Genomic DNA, 13,488 nt, shown 5'->3' with positions numbered 1-13,488 from the left:
TTACAGGCCCATTTGAATGCTCACAGGAAGTAGCTTCATTATTCATCCTGTTGTCAGCTTCTTTCTGATAATATGTGATAGAAGTAACTATTAATACTTGCAGTGTGGCAAAATGGGAAAGTAAATACCTAAGAAAGCAGTGGTTCTGACAGCAGGCAGCCTCCTCAGAAATGACATATTCTATGATTTTGATGCAACATGCCCTGGCGATCAAGACTGCCTTCAACAGCTGAAAGCATTGTGTCATTAACTGAGCTACATAATGTCAATAACCTTAAATATAAAGACCTAAATCCCTTGCTTTATCCAATGCCCTGCAAGACACCAAACAGAGCTGGACTCTACCCTTGGCAAAGGACTGGCAAAAGCACTGTGTTTTTCACAGGCACCTTTAATCCCAGCAGGCAGAGCTCAAGAAATACTGCAGGGGATTGCTTCCCAGCTTACTTTGGTATTGGCCTTCCCGCCAGTCACGCTTCGCTGGGTCTTGCTGCGCGTTCTCAGCAGCAGAGATGCATCATTATGCACCCAAAAAAACAAAGAGAGCTCAGATTGCTTCAAAGGACGTGGGATCTGCAGCCCAGGCTGAGGGGGGGCTGACAAAGAGTGAGGAAAAGTCAGGCTTCAGTAACTTTTAATGACAGCTCTTGTTAAGATTAAAAAACAGCTCAGCCATTGTCCTGTGATTCAGTCTGAAGGGGTGCCCATCACCCTTGTGCTGCAGGTTGCAGCACCACGAAGGAGGTTATTATCCTCAAAATTAATCATTCGGAGCCACAGCAACAGGAGTGCAATGCTGAGATACAAAAGTCACTGCTGTCCTCCAGACTGGAGACTGACTGCTGCCAATGCAGCCATCCCACCTTTTTGCAGGATCCTGTCTCACCCATCAAACTGCATTTTTGTTCCAAGTGGGAAGAAGCAGGTTGTTTCAGCAAAGTCTGTCTTCGTCTCCTTTCCCAGGCCCCCTGATCAGCCCCTGGAGTGACTGGTGCAGATGGACACTTACAAATAGCACTGGCTGGAAAAATAGCAAATAAATTACCATCCTTCATTTGTCCCATTTCTTAGTATTTATTTGGCTAACAGAAAGGAAAGTGTAACATTTTAGAAAGCTCTTATCATCCTTTCCTGCTTTTACTGGAAATAAAGACTATGGAAGCAAAAATCTGTGGTCAGGATTTGTAGGAGTCAATGCATTCCCAAGCTTTTGAAACTCTCCAGAAATGCCATATACTTAACCTATTTCCTCATCAGTCCCACATGAGCCCTTGGATATCTTTTTGGCTTTAAGAGCATTGTGTCTTCCAACATCACAGACAAAATCTATCCAAGTCTTAGTACACTGGCCACATCTTCTGTGATCCTCTACTGAGGATAAACTCTTTTCATCACTCACCTCTCAGTAACTTTCCTGTGTCAAGAATGGACTACGTTCTCATTAGATGAGTGAGACAAAGTGAAAATCCAGCTGTTGATGTTTCTTTTCTTCTGAGAAAGAAATAATATTTATTTACTATGATTTGTGCTACACTAGGTCCTGAAAGCCCCAGAGGAGACACAAGCCCTGGAATGACATGGGCTACACATGAGATATGGCTACACATCCTGAAAGTTTACAGTCTAAAATAAGAAGACAAACAACTCTGATGTTATTGCAGACAAAGAATATCGCATATCATGAAATTAAACAGTCCCAGTGGGAGAGAGATTTGCTTGGATCTGTGGGTAAGACTGACAGAAATTCATCCCCTGAGTGTAACAGAATAAAATATGAGCTTAGAACAACATCTATTGCCATACATTTAATAATTTAAATGATGTATACTTCATCTGTGCCTCAATTAACATCAGGCTAGCCCATCTATTTCAGTGCTTGGATATCTTCTCTACTGTCTGGCTTTCTGCTGTACTACTGATAGAGTAATGTTTCATTATAAATTCCTGTTTCTCAGGAATTTTTTATTCTGTAAAATAGCTCTTTGTAGCAGTTATCTTGAACTCACAATAGCTTCACATTAAGAATTCAGAGGTATCATATGACTGTTATTTTAACATCATCTGGGTATTCAGTTCCACAGAATTATGAAATGAAATTATGAGAAGGGGTTTAGGGAATTTACATGTAAGACATTTCACAGTCATTAGCAACATCAGCAAAGCCCTGTTGGACCAACACAGGAAGGCTGAAAGAAATGCTCCTATTTTTCTAGTGTTCTGGAGTGGTTTTCCCATTTGTTGACTCTAGACATTTTTTCAAGTGAAATCTAGTTCCAGGAGCATGGGAAATCGCCCTAGATTTACATTAATACACTGTGGAGGACAAAAACCTGATCCTACACAATAAATCATTTTCCATTTCATTTCAGTATGCAACCACATGACAGCACACTGGGGAAAATGGAAATGTAATGGTATCGCAGCTGCTCATGGGCACAACAGCAGGAGGACAAACCCAAGATAATACTGAGTTCAGAAGTTCAGATCCAGCACAGGGTTATAAAAACTGAATTACAACCATTGCTGGACTCGAATCCTTGGAGCAACTACTCCCCCGACACACACACACAGTGTCTTGTGTCCTACAGCAGAATTACTGGGGTGCTTAAAATGACAACTTTCAAGTGTGAGTATTTCTGCACTTCCCTTGCTATCTTCAGTAATTTCTCAGAAGACCCATGACCTTGTTCTTTCTCTGATAATTATGGGAGTTGCAAACCACACAGAACATCATTTTTTAAATGCTTTTAAATCCTATTTTTTAGCACAATGGAAATGTCATGGCAATAGCATGATGCATGCACACATATTAAAAGCTTTTTTGCAGGAATAAAAAGGTCTACAAAGTGAACGTACTTCTCAGTGTATGTAAAAACCTATTGGATTTTAATGCCTCAGGGTGTGAAAAATCATCATTTAACCCAAAGTTCTCACCATGTTTGGATGGAAGCATCACTCCTAAATCAAAATCGCTACCAGGTACGCTGGAAGAGTGGGAAGGAGAGAAATGCTGTGGAGAATGCACAGGGTCCAGCTCCCCCATAAACTCATGCACCATCACTGGCTGACAAACAGACTGTCCCAAAAGCACCACCTCAGACAGGGTAAGGCTTTGTAATGGTTTTCACACTGCTAAAGATATTTGTAGGAAATGGTGCTCCCTCGGCCTGATGCTCACCAGCTCCTTCACCCACCCTCCACAGTTCAGAGCAAGCAGAGCCATAACAAGAATATTCCCTGATTTTTGCTTTAATCACTGATCCCGAGTTTCTTTGATGTTTTAATTCAGAACAGAGCCTGCAGCAGGAAGAAGGTGTGGGGAGAGGACTAGGGTCACTCGTATCTCCCACTGCAGCTGAAACCATGGAGATTTCCGTGGGACTTCAGCAAAAGAACAGACCAGTAGAGAAAGGCCAAGGGAGGCACTGAAGCAACTTAGCAAAACGGTGGGCTTGTTGCTGCGACTTGCTGCTGCACTCCTTTCTGACAGTGATCCAAGGAAACTGACAGCTGGTCAGAGGATGTGTACTGAAGAGATTTATTGACTTGTGTGGCCTCAAAAAGACCTTGTTGGTGCTGTGTTCAGTGGGTCTCTAATTTGTTTTCACTTGCTATTTTCCTAACAAGATTTTCCATTTCTCTCTCTCTCTGTCTTTTCCATCTGAGAACAACAAATTAGGCTTTTAAGTCTGAACGTAAGGTTATCAAACATTGCAATAGGATTTGCAACACTTGTGCTATCATGGAATTCCTTGTTGTAGCGAGCATCTCACTGCAACATGACAATATATTCTTAACACAATGGATTTCATAGAAACAGTGAACTCCATCCCAATTCAGGGAAAGGGGCTGAATGGAATATCCACCACGCCTCTGCCTCACTGGAGATATCCATCACAATTTGGCCAAAAGCGCTGCAACAGTTACATGTCACCGTGATTTAGCAAAAACAATCAAACAAAAGAGCTGCTGAAATAAAGTCACTGAAATATGCTTCTTTCAACACACCTTGCATAATATTTCTCCTCCCAAATTTATGTTTCTCTTCTCATCTTTAGGAATCACTAGAACTACAGCTCCCCTCTTTTAACCTAAGGTCATTTCTCACTCTTTCGGTTGGCCCACCATAGTCTCATGCCGTTCCAGCACCATTTCACTACAAGTAAAATCTATGTACCAATTTGTACTCTGTATTTCCTTTTCCTTCATGCCTAGATTTTTCTAAAACACTTCTATACCTACACACTCATCTACAACAAACTAAAAAAAAAGCACTTTGAAAACTTATTTCTTTTCAGAAGAGAAGGAAATAGGTTTTGCTACTGTTTCATTTATAGGATCCCCTTAGGGGCTTGCATAGATATGTTTTGCTGCAGGTTTACTGCATTGCCTGTGATTTCCACTTAAAGGACCCTGGAAAAAACAAAAATCATGATATTTTCCCCCCATCTATCTCAAACAATATCAGAGAGTAGAAAAGAACAGTCATTTGTCTTTTTTAAAATGATATTTTAATTACTCATGTCATGCCTCACCAAAATGGCAAGCCTTTTGTTAAAATGGGGCTTAATTGCATTATGAAGCCTTCATGGGACCCTCGCACATAAAGCGCTTTTCTTCAGACTTTCAAGACCTAAATTTGCAGTTGGCTCCTGACCAGCGCACTCGAGCAGATAGGCACGTAGGTAGCGGGCAGACCCCGTGTTGATGAAGTAATCACAACTGACTGCCTCGCATGTGCTATTCCACAAATATGCCCACAAACAAAAATTGCATCTGCATGTTGGTTTTCATTTTAAGTTCATTCAGGAAAAAAAAAAACTTAACCAAAAAAAATCCCCAGCCCTTAGTATGTCAGAAAGCATGGAGACACCTTCACGGACTGTTGGCTACGCCTCAGCAAAGCTTTACAACAATCTGTTAGACAAAAAAGAGACTGATGCAGATACCTTAACAAGCATCCCATCTGTGAGGTCATTGGGATATTTCAAACAACTTTCAGCTCTCATTAGTTTAGCGGATTCCACAAGCATGTCCTTATCTTTTGTAACTTTTGCAGCCAAACTTCCTGGGAAAGCCTCTGAGCTGGGTGACATTCTTACCCATGGGTCATTCTGCAGTAATGAGCCACCAATTTATGTGTCGTTTGCACTCGCAGGCAGTATATGTTTATATTAACCTTTATGTTGTGAATTTTTTCCTTTATCCATGTAATTCTCTGGGTTCTACCATGCAAATCTCATTATTTCTAATAGGCTGCAATTAGGATATCCACGCTGTTGATCACAGTCATTTGCAACACTGACGGACATTTTCCAAGAATAAATGCTTTATTTTTTACTATATGAGTGATGGAATGTGTAACAGAAACTATGCCTGAAAAATAATAGTGACTAGCGGAGCTGCAGGATCATAGGAATCCTTATCAGCTCTCTGGTTTTGTACCTTCAATTAACACAGGAGGTATAGCATAGTCTATTGCTTCACATAAAACACGCCATGCATGGCATTGCACGGAAATGAGATTTACAATTTTTCAAGTCTGCTAGGCCTGAATGAGTAAATGGGTATTTATTACAATTTCTTACAGTTTTATGCACTTGAAAGGGATAAAGCAGGTTCATCAGCACTTGCCCACATGTTAGGTCTTTATTGCACTAATGAGTACCCCTTTAAAGGGGATGTTGTAATGCTGTTTTCTTTTCTAAGAACTCCCATGTCTGTATTCAGAATTTGTTGGACTGAACCATTCTGCTACTTAAGGTACAAGAGGGTAATATCCACAGCCCTTATTCAGATCTTTCTTTGGCTGCTGTTGTGTTCTGAGTTTTGCATGAAGGACATGGGTGGAAAAGGAGAACTGGTGAAACACTGATAGCAGACGGATGCAGTATGAAGAAGTAAGAAGAGATGCCACAGAATGTTTGCAGGACCATAAAAGGTAAAACCAAAACTTTTGACTAGGATGGAAAAAGCAAGGGAGGCCCAAGGAGTGAGCCAAAAGGTGTGTTCATGTGCATGGTTGGAGGGGTGTCTGCCCAAGGCAGGACAAATGGACAAATATGATTTGGGGAAGAAAGTGGAAAATGGAGGCTAAGCAGAAGATATTGCAGTATTTCAGGAGTGGTGTAGTCAACATCCAGACTAAAGTTTTGGTGGGAACGCCAAAGCAGCAAAAAAATAGGGACGAGATTACAGAAAAATGCCTGAATGGGAGCAGTGCAAATGGGGAGTAAATCCTCAAAGATTACCATCATCTGAACATCCCAAGGGTGAGCAGGGCAATGGTGAAGGTTAGGAAGGACAGAGTAGGATGAGAGAGACTGATTTCACTCTTGGAGGTACAAAGCTGTATTCTGATCACATTTTGTATTCCAGCTGTCTTCATTTTCATTTGCTGTATAGAGAACGTAAGAGTTATTCACCCCTCTATTAACCTTCCTTCTCCAGCACTCTGTGTTGGCTCGCTTTATGTGCACAACTTCCTTTTCAAAGGAAATAGAAAACATTTATAAGGCATCAAATGACTTGAGTAAGGAGAGGAAAAGTCTCCATCCCAGACTTTCACAGCTACCTACTGCCTAAACAGGTTCCCCTGCCTTCCCATAGATCCCAACCAAAATTAACAAAACCTGGGAAAAGTCTGTTAGGAAGCATCACTCAGATCATATTCCATAACCAGGAAGAGCCTTGAGTTTGGATGTAATGGGATCTGTGGGTTTGATAACAATTCCTCTCATTTCCTTCTTTACATCTATCTAACATGCTATTTTTATTCTGCCTTGGCTATTTACAGTTTGCAGTAAACACAGTAAACAGTAAAAAAGCAGTATCTTTTCTGCTGGTACTTCTCATAACCACCCTTTCACATAGAGGTTTGTCTGGAACAGCACTAATGATCTGCTCTCCCAGGCAGGCTGACTTCTAGGTTTCTCCCTTTACTCTTCTTGTACTCCCTAACAAATCTTATAAAAGATTACCTTTAAACTCAACAATCATCACGTGCTTAGTGATACTTATTTGTGTTTTCCTGTCAGTTTTCATTTTTACTACTTGTATGCTTGTATGGAGTCAGTGGTTTTCCTTTCATTGTTCCACAAAATAGAATAGCTCACATTTAAAAAGGAAATTTCAACCACAGTAAAATCCTTTTCCTGTCTCAGAGAAGAGTGTTTCTGTGGGTTAAACACAATGTTTTTCCTGATGCAAACCTGATATAATTCAGAACAGACAAGTAAAATGCATTGTTGGACCACAGAAAAAGTGAGGTGAGGAACAGAGGTTAAATAGCCAGTCCTGGGCAATGAGAAACAAATGCAAATAGTAGCCAATGCTTTTCAAAACACTTCTGCAAAGATATATATAGATATATATATATATAGATATATACAGATATATATAAACACGGTATTTGCATAGGAGATTGAAGATTTGTGTGTGTTTTATGATCCTGAAGTAGCACACAAAAACCACTCATGAAACACAAAGCTTTTACTGTGGATGTCCTCGGAAGATGTCACCTTTCCTATAATTTGTGGTACAGGATATTTTCAAACTGACATCAGTGCAGATATCTAGAAGGAGAGAAAATTTAACCTAAATGTTCTAATCAGGTCTTGGTCTCCTCTCTTAAAAAGTCTTCACAGGTAGCCCCTTCATAAGACTTGCAATAAAAGCAGACGGTAATGCTTTAGGCAACTAAGATACCAATATTTCTTTTGGTTATTTAAACTGATACATCTCAGACTGATGATTCACAGCATCATGGTAAGTGTCCTGCAGCACAAGCTTAAACATAAAATTTAGTGCTTTCAGCAACAGTTTAATGACAGGTCGTCAATAACCTGTTCACTCATCCTGATTATTTGGGAAGAAACTAATCTGTAAGATGCCCTTTCTCTGTGTTTCCTGGAAGGTCCCAGATGGAGATGCAATAAAGGCAGCTTTGCTTCAAGGAGCCTGGCATAGCCTCGCACGCTGCCATCTCCATCTGCAAGGGCACACAAACACTGCCTGGTTCTAGCCCTACAAAGCACTGACCTCAAGCTGCAGATATGTGCTTAGTGATACAAAGACTTACACAAATGTAAAAAAAATGTAAAGTAAGATTATCAGGAAGAACAACAACTGCTGTCAGAAACCTGATTTATTCTCTGTAAGATAAACAAAAGCAGCATTTATGGGTAATTATTAGCCCTCCTGTGCCCTTCATAGATTAATTACTCTATTATAGGGTGTTTTTGGGGGGCAGACAGCCTAGATCTCAATGCAGTGGCTTAAACATGGATGTTTGGAGGCATCTAAACCATGTTCTGGATCTCTCTTCTCCCAGGTGCCACCCAGAAGTTTACATGTTTCGTGTAGATTCTATGCAATTTTGTGTGTCTTGCACAGCTTTCTCAAACCAACATGTACGAGAAATTAATGATTCAAGAATGGATTAGCAAATTCCTAGAGCACCTAACAGGCAGAGATTCTGCAGAACAATACCCCCCTGGCCCAGAGGCCAGCTCATAATCAGGCAATGAAAGTCATCACAATATGAAGAGACAATTCCTTCAGCAGGTGGTAGTCTAGATTTTTCAGTAAGCAACAGGAGAGAGGAGAGGATGCCTGAAACAATTTGGTCACTGTAAACTCTGCCCCAAGGGTGAGAAGGGACCCTGCTCACATCCCAACCCCTCTGCCCTGGGAATGTCCCAATTCGCAAACATGGAGCTGCACACAGTGCATGAAGTGATGGAGAACCTGTCTCGCTCCTGGACACACCTCTTCAGTTTCTTTACTCCAGAAGCTTCTTTCCTCCCTTAGGAGGTCATCAAAGGAAGGAGATACCAGAGCCAGGCCTGAAGTAGAACTACTCAGTGGTCAAATGGTCTTACCCTGTAGTACCATAGGAAATGCAAAGGACTTAACCCTCCCAGCAAGCCTGCGCAATTCAGCAGCGGATCAGAGACTGGCCATGACCCATCCTTTCCGGCTAGCTGAACTACCCCAGTGATGTGGGTGCCCACACAGCCCTAATGGAAACCTAGTGCATTCTAAAATGCCAGCATGAAAACAAGATCAATTTCCCTCGGATTGTCATCAGACCAATTTTAATCTTCCAGAGTTAAACAGTCCCTTCTTGCTGAAGGCTCCAGATGGGATAAAAATAATGCAAATAGCAGTCTAATCAGCATGACAGAAAGGGGAGATGTGGGAGCAGAGCCTTGTTTTCTACTATTTGAAACCCGGCCAATGAGTCATTTAATCTGCAGCGACATGTATAGCACCAGTAGCTTGTAAATGAGATGATTAATATAAATTTTAAAACTTTTTTTTTAAGATGTGAAGTTGAAGATACTGTCCTGTGGGCAGGTGGAACACCACCTCTGGCAACATCCAAATAGCCTGAAAGAATCAAGCATCAAATTTCTTTCAGCAATCTGTGTAAGTACTCAGCCAATTTTAGCAGATACAATCTCATTAATAACATTTCTTGCACTTTCTTTCACGTTGTTTTCAATTGGATCTTTTTAAGGTTTTGTTTTGGAAATCAACTGATATAGAGAGAAGTTTTAAAATTAGATCCCCTCTTTTCCCAAGTATTTACTTTTTTCTCTGTATCTGACTAAGCTTGTACTGCAATAACTCTGTGCTTTCTAAGTTGGAAAGGTGCTTCATGCTTAGCCAGTAGATGCAGGTTTTTTCCTGCTCTGTATTTATAAAGGAATTAGCCGTAAAGAGAGATAGTAGGGCAAAAAAAACCCTGCAGAAAGGGAGCCATGTAAGATTCACTCTTCCAGCTGGTATCCTCCATTTACCTTTAGTTAACATCTACATTTAGTCCGTATTTAAAATAAACCAAAATAAGAGACTCAAAAATTGCATGTGGGTGCTCACTCTACCCAGGCTGGAGCAGTCACTGCCACTCGCAAACAGGTTTGGCACTGAGGTGAAAGAGGAATGGCAACATAAGGAATTTATGAGGGCTGTGCAAGATCCTCATTGTCTTGTGTGAATACTCTCTCTTTCCAGATTTAAGTTAAAGTCCTATTTGGAGAAACTTCAAGGGTTGCCAACTGCTTCTAGCATTAACCCACATTTCTACAGGTTCAAATGATAAATTGGTATCTCTCTGCTACATTAAATAAAATTGAATAAAGTTTTTTTCAAAAGATTAAAACATTTGTAAAATAAATTGAACTGTAGCTTTCATTATCTTTCTTAATTGTTCAAATCCCCCAGTCCTCTTCACTCCCATGCAGCAGATATCCCACTTTAAAACATTTGTTCCAGCATCTACTGCACTGATTTTATTAAGGTGATTCCATTTCTGCTGTGGTTGAAATTGTGGTGGTGATTTTGCTGTACAGTTTGCTGAAAATAACACAGGAAAAATAGCCAAAGGGGAAGCCAAGTATGGATTAGACTTCTGCAAATATTTCTGTACAGATGGATGGACACACAGAAGTGATCTCACTGAAGTGAATGGGATGAAACCCCGCTCAAAGGATATAAGCAAGTGCTTACAGCAAGGTACATAACTAAGCTTCCACAGCCAACAGACATAATACATTTGTCATAACTGGGGAGGTAAGAGCATGGACAAACCCTGGAGGCAACTAATGAAAGGACATGCTCTTCAGAGTTTCTTGCTGCAGGAACAGTTAAATGATTCTTGTAAGAGCTCCAGCCAACTACCCTGTAGAGCAGAGAATACAGATTCAGTGTTGGCTGTGAACAGCTACCCTTACAGAGAGCATGAGAGGGGCTTGCCCTGAAGAAAGGCAGTGCCCTGATAGACCAGTTTTAAACTAATTCATGTGAAGTGGCACAAAATTGAAGTCCCCTTGCAGCAGTGAAACTGTTTCAGGACAGCTTCAAATTCACTACAGTAGGTTTTAATTTGTATGCGAAAGACCACATTCAGTGAGCTTGCTGCCAATTAAGATTATTTATAGAGAACATGATGTTTAATTTCAAACCTCACGGTTTCAAGGAAGAGAGGGCAGGCCCTGAATGAATGCAGATAAGAGACTCCCAACAGCGTTGGCATGCGGCAACATTCGCCTGCAGACAGACATGCCGGAGTGATGTAGCTGGTGGGAACAAGATGTCTCCTCCCTCCCTTGTCTGGGCTGCCACCTCCCGGCTTGTGAGCGCCTTCCTGTCCCTTTCAGTCCCAATGAGCTCAACTAGTGACAGCAAAACTAAGTAATTTTAACTGAGACAGTCCTCGAAGGAGGAAAGAGGGACATTTTGCAGGAGGTGGAAGCTGCAGCCAGCACTCCCTGGTGCAGATGGGCCACAAGCCACATCTGGGGATACTTCACAACAGTAAGTCTTGCTCCTGAAGACCATAAAACTTTGCTACCAGCAGGCTCTTTATACAAAACCTTGCTTTTCATGCAGGTATTTAGAATTCAAATTATATTTTAAAGTATTTTTGAAAGTGTCCATTTCCTGGCAGGTTTACAGCAAAGCCAGGAGAGGTTGCATACACTCTGAAGGTACAGAGGAGCCAGTCGAGAGCACCCCAGGCTCAGAAGCTGCCAAAGAGAAAGAGCTGCTGGCAGGCTTTAACAGGCTCCCTCCAACGGAGATTTTTAAAAAGCACAAAACACCACAGCAATAAAAATGTAATGGGCTAACCTGAGGTAAGCCTGAGAATGAGCTTCTGAGGAAAACCTGCTGTTGATTTTCAGAGAGGCACAGTCCATTCCTTATCCCAACCTATCTGGCCTGGCAGCTACCGAGCCTGTTGTCACAGTGCTTATCCAGTCCTTAATTACAAATCTTATCCATCAAATTAAAATTCCTTAAAAACACTAGGTGGGCTATTGCTAGTGATTCTCTGTGGCGATGACACTGTACCTGTAAAATAGGTACACATGATGCTGGATCCTGCCAGCTACACTGCATTATGCTGAATGGGATGTGAGGTACTGCTCAGTATTACCTGCAGGGAAAAAGTAAGGGAGTTTCCAACAACAATAGTTATTGCTAATGTCAGACAGGTAAAATCTCAGCTACAATGGCGTACGAAGCTCTTGTGTTCAGGAAAGATGAATTTCATCTGGGACAGGTAGGGAAGGACCACAAAGATGGTAAGAGAATGCGAACCCCTGATGCAAGAGAAAACTGAAGGAATCTATCCTGACAAAAGTAAAACTGAGCTATTATATTGATGTGATTTCATATCCAGGGGCAAGTGCCATGGCAGGAGAAGATCCAGCCAAGCTGACTATCAGAAGGGGAATGCCCTGGTGCGGCCTCGCCTGTAGCAGCAGTGAAAGCAAACAACTTAATCTAAGCAGCGGGCAAGAGATGGCAACTTTCTCATGGTCAAGCTGCATATTACTGATCTATAGTGTATTACACTGAAAGGAGAATGCTGTAGCATTCTGCATTAATGTTGCATCAATATAGCTCCATATGTCTTAATCAGGTAGGAAAGCATTGCTTTCTGCTGTACACATTTTGATATTCTTGTTGATAAAATAATTTAAAATATTCATTAACCAATACCAGTAGATTTAGAGCAGGGTAAAACACAGTTATGTGTGAAGCCTGTACTCATAGTCCATCCATCAAAAAGAAAAAGATGCGTTTTCTGGGAATAGCAAATAAACTGATATGAAAATTCCTGGTAGTGCTTTCTAAGTGTATATTCAAAACTGTTCATGTCCCGAAAGCCTTGCTAAGAAGAATGCAAAGGTGGTTAGCCCAGTAACAGTGACCAAAAGATGATAATTACTGTATGATTCCTATGATCAAGTTTCAAATTAGACATCAAGACTGGGACATACGTAGAGAGGACAGCATAGATCCCATCCTGATGGGATTTATCTTGTCAGGACTGATAAACAATAACAAAACTGTCAACCCAAGAATGAAAAAACATGAGTCAGACCTGAGTCATAAAAATTATTTGAGTTTTCTGATATTTTTAAATACACAATTTAAAAAGTGTATTTGACTCCTGGTTTGATAGTCCAGGTATCAGGTATTTTCTGAAACCAGAAAAATACTGAAATTTGCTAAAAGCAAAAGGGAAGTGAAAAAACTGGCATTCACCTGTCATCAGGATGTAGAAAAAATATGGTCCTGTGGGACTGAATTAAAGACTGTCAATGCTGCATTGGCTCAAGTAAACAAAATGCCTATCTATCAGCTATTTAAAAAGAAATTAGATAAATGGCTTTCTCAGAACAATTCTGTTTTCTAGTTACTAGATGTTGCTTTACTCCTCAGTAAGGTAAATTTGGTGGGAGATCTCTTTGATTTATAAAACACTTTCTTTGTTGCAAAATCCCATCTACAAACAAACAAATTTATTGCAACTTAAGCTGCAGTTGCTCCTATTATACTGTCAGTTCCTATTAACTTCACCATAATGTGGTGCATCAGTTTATTGTAACAGACAGACACGGGTTTCTTCTCATGAGAACAAAGTAATGGATATGGGGAATGAAGACCTTTGTTTTTAATGCTGCAGTCTGT

The 13,488-nt window shown here is 40.8% G+C and overlaps 1 long non-coding RNA gene across 1 annotated transcript in view; it reads left to right on the top strand.

The window, feature by feature from the left end:
• The window catches only part of LOC116441051, a 53,389-nt gene that overhangs the window by 17,575 nt on the left and 22,326 nt on the right, over positions 1–13,488 (top strand). Inside the window, exon 2 of the long non-coding RNA XR_004238863.1 lies at positions 9,329–9,432. This is a non-coding gene — a long non-coding RNA (uncharacterized LOC116441051). The remainder of the gene's footprint in view (positions 1–9,328; positions 9,433–13,488) is intronic.

Source organism: Corvus moneduloides, chromosome 3 (genome assembly GCF_009650955.1).
Source record: "Corvus moneduloides isolate bCorMon1 chromosome 3, bCorMon1.pri, whole genome shotgun sequence".
Classification (NCBI taxonomy): Eukaryota; Metazoa; Chordata; class Aves; order Passeriformes; family Corvidae; genus Corvus; species Corvus moneduloides.
Note: the sequence above shows the minus strand (reverse complement) of the source record. Positions and strands in the feature narration are given on the sequence as shown.